Below are 8,339 nucleotides of genomic sequence, written 5' to 3'. Positions count from 1 at the left end.
CCACAAGGACATGCTTGATCACAAAAATGGCACCCCAGAAGTGCTCTGAGTTTACGCACCCAAGAGTAATCGTCAGCTAATGAGGCAAAGCAAGGCATGGTACTGGTAGACACACAATTCAGCTTCGTAAGCCGTCCATGTGTACTTCCAAGATGTGTTCTAACGGTTGCCCATACAGGTAATCAGGTTTCAAAGTGCTGACTGTTGGCTCTTGTTCCTTCCCCAGCTGACTTCCTTGTTTCTTACCATGCTTACTGGGATCACCTCAAATATAAACTACTAACCCCCAATAGATTTTTGGGGTCTACTATTAGAAAATTCAAACTCAAAGCCTCTATATGGTACTTTCCAATAGTCCCCCTAAAGATGTCAAATAGTGAATACCAACTCTACAAATTGTATTCTTTCCATATTTAAGGCAATGAGAACTCCATTCCACATTACAAAAAAGCAGGCTGAGCATCTCTTGCAGAACTGTATATCTCTTCTGTCATTTTGCAAATCTCAACATTCAGTTCATGATACTATCTTCGGACTTCTGACAGTGATAACTACAAACAGCATGATTTCTTTTTTTTTTGTATTTTTACCGGTACCAGGGATTGAACTCACAACCACAGGCTTGCAAGACAGGCGCTTATGCTGCTGAGCTAAATCCCCAGCCCCAAACAGCATGATTTCTACAGTGTAGAACCTCCCAAGCAATCTAATTCTGATACTGTGTGATAGCTCTCAGATGATTTGGTAGGTGCTGTTGCCAGACAGGAGGTGGAGAGGGAGGAGAGAAGGAGAGAAGAAAAGAGAGAAGAGAGGAGAGAGAGAGACACAGAGAGAGAAAGAGAGACAGAGAGACAGAGAGAGACAGAGAGAGAAAGGAAGAGAGGGAGAGAGGGGGAGAGAGAGCGCACTGGCACTGGTCGTCTTTTCTCCTCAAGGCTGTGTCCTCTGTTCTGGTCGCAGAGCTATTTCTTGCTGTCACATCTACAAGACATTTTGGCTTCAAGTCATCTTTGGGCTCCTTTCTTAAAAGGTAGTTGAAAATGACTTTATTGCCAGACAGTCTAACATTGGGTAGATAGCAAATACTTTCTAGAATAAATTGAAGGGAACTTTTGGAACATCCACTGGGTGTATCATTTGCCCAATGATTCTCAACTGGGGTGATTTTACCTTCTCCTCCCCTAGCCGACATCTGCAATATCTGGAGATATTTTTGATTGTCACTGGGGTGTGCATGCTCCTGTCATCACATGGACAGAAGCCAGGGATCTTGCTCAATATCCTGTGATGCACAGGGCAGCCCCTACAACAGTTATGCACCCCCAATTATCAGTCATGCTGAGGTTCAGAAACCCTATGCTACTCTGTCTCTTTAAAAATGAAACTGAGTGGGGGGGGGGACATAGGTTTATATAAAATGCTACTTACAAGTGAAATCCAATTAGAATTTGAACAGTGACGCTTGAGTTAAGGCAGGAAGAGTCCTCTCCTAGGGAGGTGGTGAAGTGAGGTAGTTAATGGCTGGACTTTAAGTCAAACAGGTATCAGCTGAACTCCAGGATCTGTATTCAGTTGCTCTGCGACCTGGGACAGGGTATTTGACCTAAGTGTCAGTTGTCTTATTTGTAAAATTGGTTTAGTAATAATGCTTTCCTTACTGAATTGTGACAAAGAAAAGAGAGAAATATATAAAACATTTAGCCCTGAGCATGGGATTCACTACTGAATAAATGGAGGCAAGACAGAGCGACAGCAAGAACAGGTGGCCCAGGGCCAAGGACGGAGGGTAATCGCAGCGGGGAGATGAGGGTGTACCCCATCTTCAAAAATACTGAGTGCTAGGACCTCATCCTCTCTGAAATGCTGCGCACGAGATCCTCACAGAATCTTGCTTACCACCCAGAATTCACTAAGTTCCTGTTGCTTTTGATTTTCATTCTTCAATATTTACTTTTTGAGTGTAAATAAACAATTCACTGTCAGGGCCTGTGTGAGGCTCCATGCAAATGAAAGAGTTCTCACCAGAGCTGGATCTCAGACAGGGAGGCCTGGAGCTCATTCCCCTCCAGCTTGCCCAGACCTCTTAAGGAAAGAGATTATTTAGGTTAGCTCAGGAGGAAGAGCTGCACAAACAGTGCGGCCCAAGACAACACATGCAGGGCCTTCATGGTCTAATGGTCAAGGCACGAGGCTCTGGAGGAGAATGAATCCCCACAGGCTGGGAGGTCTCCAGACATATCTAGTAGTTACAGAGACAAAGAGGCAGAGGGCAAGGGAAACGAAAGAAGAGGAGGGGAGGACTTGGATCAAGGGAAGGAAAGATATAGAGAGAATATGTAACATTACAGTTTGGGCCTTGAGTGTTCCCCAAAGGTCCATATGTTAAGAGCTTGGTTCCAGGGTGGCACCACTGGGAGGAAGTGGAACCTATTGGGGAGAGGTCCAGCGGGAGGTTTTCAGGTCATTGGGGGCATTGCCTCAAAGGGGACCGTGGGACCCCTGTTTCTTCCTCTTCTCTTTTCCTTGTTGATGATGAAGCGAGTGGTTTTGCTCTGCCATGCATCCTGCCGTAATTTGCTAACTTACAACAAAAGCAAAGGGTCTACCGAGTGGTAGCTTAGAAACATGGAAAGTGTGAACCACACGAGCTTCTTTATAAGTTGATTATTTTGGGTTCTAGCAATGGAAAGCTGACTCACGAATAAGCAAGAAGGAGCCATAGTCTTTCATAATGCAGTCTTGGAAGTGATGTCCTATCTACCCCACTTTGTCCACTAGAAGCAAAGCACTATGTGCGGCCCACATTCTGGAGGAGAGGATTGCACAAGCGCATGAGTACCAGGATCTGTTTCAGAAACAGCTACTCAGAAGGAGCTGCCTGTGCTGTGTGCCGTGCAGGTCCTTGCAACACTGTCTGTCTGGGAGGCTGCGGGGCAACTACATTTTCAGAGGATTTAAACTGGAGTGAGAACACTGCTTATGATGTGTGGGTCTCGGAAATGACACACGGGGATGGTACTCTAACTTACACATTTGGCCCCGTTAATCTCATGCTACACAGGCTTCTGTTTGCTGCTTTAACAAATTGCCATCAGCTTAGTGGCTTAACACAACATGATTTTATTCTCTTGCAGTTCTAGACGTCAAAATCTTAAATCAGTTTCAATATACGAAAGGCAAGGTATTGGCATTTTTCTGATTTCTTTTTTTAAAAATTTTTATTTTAAAGGAGGTAAAATTAAATACAACAAAACAGAACAAAATAGGACATAAGAAAGCAATGTAAGAGATATAAATTTCAAAGCTAGACAACCTGCGATCTTCACTATCGTATTGTCTCTTGTTTTCTTCTAAATAGTTGTCTATGTCTTCGCATAAGAGAATTCATACAAAACAACATAGAATAAAACTGATCTGAACAGAATGAAGAAGGCATTTTAGGTCTTCAAAACCAGACAATAGGGAAGTCACTAATGGCTGTCGTAGTCTCTTGTTCTCTTTAAAATAGCTGTCCATACTTTCATGTATATTGAAGTTCAACAAAACAAAACAGGCAGAGGGGGAGGGGTTGCTTGGTTTTCTGGCACTCCAGGTCCCAGCATGGCTTGGGTCCCAGTAAACGCTGGTGGCTCCTGTCCTGGGCTATTGCAGCCTGCCATACTCACAGGTGCTCACAGTGGGGTGGGGTGGGGTGTTGCTTCAAGTTGTTTCTTTCTAATGAATTGACCATTTCACTGCTCAAGTTCTGAAATGGCCAACAGACAATAGATAGACATCTCTTTAGGCTCCTTCTTGAAACCAACAGCATCAGGAAGCTGCTGGCCTTGATTCAGGGCTACACTTTTCTGATTTCTTCTGAAGTTCTAGAGAAGAATCTGTTTTCTGGCCTTTTAGAGTTTCTGTAGGCTGACTGCATTTCCTGGCTGGTGTCCCTTTCCTCCACCTTCAAATACATGCCAACTCTGCTCTGTTATCCCAGTTCTTTTTCTCTGACTCCTCCTTTTGACCTCTAACAGGGCCCCCATGATTACTTTGGACCCATTTGGCTCACCCAGGGCAATCTACTTCAAGATATTTGCAAAGTCCTTTGACTATGTAAGGGTTTCATTGGGTTCCAGGGATCAAGCTATAGATATCTTCTGAGGGTCATTATTCAGCTTACCACTCTTGTATAACTGACACAGCCAATTCAGAAATCTTATTGTCATCTTCCAATGTTCATTGTGTCCTCTTCCCCAGTCCCAGCTATGGCCCCTTGTTGCTTGTGGAATAGCCCACCCTGATTGTGCAGTTAGTTGCTTGATTGTACCCAGTTGTATCCAACTTGCTTTTTCTTTTTAAATTATTTTTCTAAGTTTCCCTTGGTAACTAACTCATGTTAGGCTAGGCCAAAGCACTAATGAGAGATTGCAAGGCAGGAAGAAGCAGGGTACCCTCTGCCTCAGTTCAGGCACCATCCTTCCTGGCCGTGCTCTTCTGTGATTCCAGCTCTCACCGGAGAGACTGACTCAGCTCTTAATGGTCAATGTTCACAGATACAACTTTCCTAGGAGAGTCCCAACACTTGGACTCTGGCCCTGTGGGTGGCAGTAGTTTCCTGGTGATGCTAATCCCAAGGTGGCTATATCATGCATGCCCTTGTTAGCTTTTCAGCTCTCTCAACACCTTTACCAGTAAATCCCCATATTAAGTTGTTTCTACTGGCCCAGCAGGTTGGATTCTATAGGCTCTGATGGAGCCCTAATGGATATATGGGCTTTCAGGCATTTTTATTACATTACTCCAACCTATTTCTTTAACTTTACCTCACATTTTTATTCTGGCTAAGCCAAGCCATATTTTTTTTTTCCAAATATATGTTCCTGCTTTGGGAAAGGTATGCTCAAGCATTTCTCCAGTATGTAGTGTCCCTAATTGATTCTTGGTTTTGCTCATCAAAATATTTTGGGTCATTGGAGGATCATTTCAGAATCTCTCTCTTACCACAATACTCCCTTGATTACCACGCCTGGAATTACTTCCTTTTGTACCTGATGTGCTATAGCAAATAATCATTGCAATACATACAATGCTTGATCACACACAGGAGCCTTGCACTGGTGATAACTTGTTTAGTTCATAAGCTCCCACGATTTTAGAGTCTGCACATATACCACTTAAATGAATGCTGGAATTCCACTCATGAGCATAATTTGGTATTACTGTTACAGACAACTGAGTTAGATATAAATATAGGCAATCAGTCAGGGCTGGGCCCTCAAAGAAGCCAGTACAGAAGACCAGATACCTTGCAACTGTTGGACACGCACCTCGGCTATGGGCCAGGCCTCAAGACAAAATGCACCCACATATTTCCTAAGGATAAACATCAGGGATTGATATTTTAAATAGGTCTCTATCACCCTGAGGAAGTCAGCAGTCACCACTCCAACCCCTTACAAGAAGAGTCTTTGCTCATTATGCAAGCCTGCTAGCTACATGATCTGCTTCCCCATCTGTCCTTGATTTAATCACTTTAACCTCCTGAGCAGTTAATCTTATTGGTTGGCCATAGTGCAGGCCCACCTCATGCCCACCTTCCAAGTTCCCATGTCTTCCCCACTTTGAATCTGCCTCACTTTGTGGTTTTGCTCTATAAAAGTCCCTTAAAAAGTCTTTGGCAACCCACCTGGAACCCCTTCTGTCTCTCTCAGACAGAAGCTTTTTTTCTCTCAATAAATATATTCTGCTCTTAACCTCCGTTGTTCCTAAAATTTATTCTTTGATTTTAGAGAACGTGAGCTCGTACCAGACATCTAGTAGTTTGGGAGTTTCTTTCCCTATATCATTACTACTGTTCTTCATTAGATAACAGGAGATGATTAATTTTCATTTTACCTTTTCTAGCTTGATGATAGAAAAACAAATCTTATGTTTGAAAATTATGAAACTTCTCTCCACTCTCTGTGCCTTTTTAAATTTAAATTGCATTTCTGTTTCCAAGGTAAAAATAATACCTTAAGCAATACCTCTGTCTTACATACATAGTGTAAAAAACATGATGGAAACTTGATATTTTCATCATTATTGTCAATAGTGAGGAGGTTGGCAATTGTCCCTTAGCAGTTCATCCAATAAATTTGCAATCTGACAAAGTCATGTGCCCAGCACTTTGTGATAAACTTTAGAACTGACCAAACAAGCGTATGTTTAATCAATGTTTTTTTCCATTTATGTGAGGAAAGGAAATGACCCATAGCAAAGAAACCTGACTCCACCACCAGTAGAAGAAAGTCTGACTTGACCAGGCTATCTAAACCAGGGCAGGAGAGGGCCAGCTGGGAACACAATGACCCAGGTGAGCGTCCTTACCTATTGGGTGTCCTCGGGCAGGGCAGGTACTCCTGCAGAGCTCGAGTCCATTCTTTTCTTCACGCTCAGCTGCCCAGGCTCAATTGTAGGAACTTACTCCCAGGGCTGATTACCCACATCGCTGAGAGGCCAGCTGACTCAGGCCTGCCCCCTTCTTCCCCTGCTCACGTCATAGGCAGCTGACTTAGACATATTACAGGCAGTCAGACAGGAGTAGGCCCTCGAAGGAGCCAGTGCTGAAGATCAGATACCTTGTAACAGTGGGGGACGCAGACACCTCCATTGTGCCCTGACCTCAAGACAAAATGTACCCACATCCATAAGGATAAACATCAGGTATTGATAGTCTAAATAGGTCTGTATCACCCTGAAGAAGCCCAGAGTCACCATCCCAACCCCCACAGGAAGAGCACTGCTCTTTGTGCATGCAGGCTTGCTATGTGACTCACTGTACTCGAGCAATTAATCTTATTGGTTGGCCAAGTTCTGTCCCACTTCAAGCCCACCTTGTGATTTCCCATTTTCCCCCCACCTTGGACCCACCTCACCTTGTAGTTTTGCTCTGCAAAATCTCTAGAAAAGACAAAGTCTTTGGCAACCCACTCAGGATCCCTTCTGTCTCTCTCTTACACAGAAGCTTTCTTTCTCTCAATAAATATATTCTGCTCTTAACCTCCATTATTCCTAAAATTTTAGAGAACACAAACTCATACCAGACTTCTAGTAGCTTGGGGGTTTCTTTACCTTATATATCACCTTATATATCACCAACCCCACAGGCCATAAGGTGTCAAAATTCCTGATGGAATGAGAAGTGCCATCAGCAGCCTCATTCACACACAAGGTAGCAACTGGGCTGCAAAAGAGGCCCAGCCTCTGAGAACACTTTCCACAGTCTTGATGACCAGTGCTTTCCGAAGAGCCCACCTAAAACCTGCCCTCTGGAGAAATATCACATCTGGAGATGCAGAGTATTTGACTTCATGTGGGCACCTCTCTCCTGATAGTTTTGCTTGCAGACTTGCTTTTGAGACACCGTAATTATGTTTATGGTTGTTAGAATTGTGTGGGATAGGATCTAGAGTTGATTGTGCAGAGGCTTGACTTCCTCTTTTAATGGCAGCCGCCTAGGGCCACTTCCTGTTATGTCTTCATGTGGCCACAGGGTGGCAATGTTTAGGAATGTTACTATTACCTCCCAGGGGTTGTTTAGACCCTAGATTAGAGCCCAGCAACTCACAAAATTGGCTGGTGGTAAACACAGGACCAAGAACTTTTAAACCTGGTGAGGAAGAAAAGAAAAGCCATTTATTGTGAGATTTAAAAAATCCAAACAAAAACATCGTAAACGGAATGCTAAACTAACAGTAGAACCTGACTGAATCTTCCAAGAAGCTACTACAGTGGGTACCCATGGTCGTCCCTGATGATGCTTCTCATGCGGGATTGTGACCAGAATGGAGAGATTTTCTGCCACTGCTTTGTAGCACTTACATAATTTTGTCAAGTAACTGGATTAACTCCTTCTATGTGGTAATGTCTCCATCCGAACCCAGAGGCTTCCTCCTGAGACTGGAAGCTCCCTGAGGGCAGGACCCACACTTTCTCAATCTGTTTCCTCAATCCTGAAGATGGTTTGTAAACAACCTGGGCTCATTGTATATTCACTAACTGACTTGCTGAGGGAAACATTATTAGGATTTAGTAATGAAAGTTCCTGCAGGCCAGCTTGTCTAAGAATGAGTTGGAGAGATCAGATTTAGCCTGAGTTTGGAAGACGGACTAAAAGAGAGGGGGCTGGGAATGGAGAACACAAGAGCTCTCTCACTACTGCCCTCCTCGAGCCCTGCCCTGAGGAAGGGACTTTCCCTGCCTTGTCCCGAGACAGAGCAGCAGCAGATGGGTGGGGAGATCTCCAAGGATAGTCAGGGTCACCTGTGCCTCGGAGGGAAGTGCAAGGGAATGTGGACACTACAACCAGAAAAGAG

At 44.0% G+C, this 8,339-nt stretch overlaps 1 long non-coding RNA gene and 1 other non-coding gene across 2 annotated transcripts; both read right to left on the bottom strand.

Annotated features, from left to right (window-relative positions):
- Positions 1-427: 427 nt before the first annotated feature.
- LOC134472057 (uncharacterized) lies at positions 428-6,426 on the bottom strand. The gene is made up of 3 exons (XR_010041882.1): positions 6,352-6,426; positions 1,429-1,584; positions 428-981 (listed from the first exon to the last, which is right to left on the bottom strand). It is a non-coding gene; the product is annotated as an uncharacterized LOC134472057 (long non-coding RNA).
- LOC111753734 (small nucleolar RNA SNORA2/SNORA34 family) lies at positions 3,703-3,839 on the bottom strand. Its single transcript, XR_002788529.1, has one exon. It is a non-coding gene; the product is annotated as a small nucleolar RNA SNORA2/SNORA34 family (small nucleolar RNA).
- Positions 6,427-8,339: the final 1,913 nt, after the last annotated feature.

The sequence above is a fragment of the Cavia porcellus genome, unplaced genomic scaffold (assembly GCF_034190915.1).
Source record: "Cavia porcellus strain 051 isolate PalLab524CR breed Dunkin Hartley unplaced genomic scaffold, mCavPor4.1 scaffold_21, whole genome shotgun sequence".
Lineage (NCBI taxonomy): Eukaryota > Metazoa > Chordata > Mammalia > Rodentia > Caviidae > Cavia > Cavia porcellus.
The sequence above is the reverse complement of the archived record's forward strand: the minus strand, read 5'-3'. Positions and strand labels throughout refer to the sequence as shown.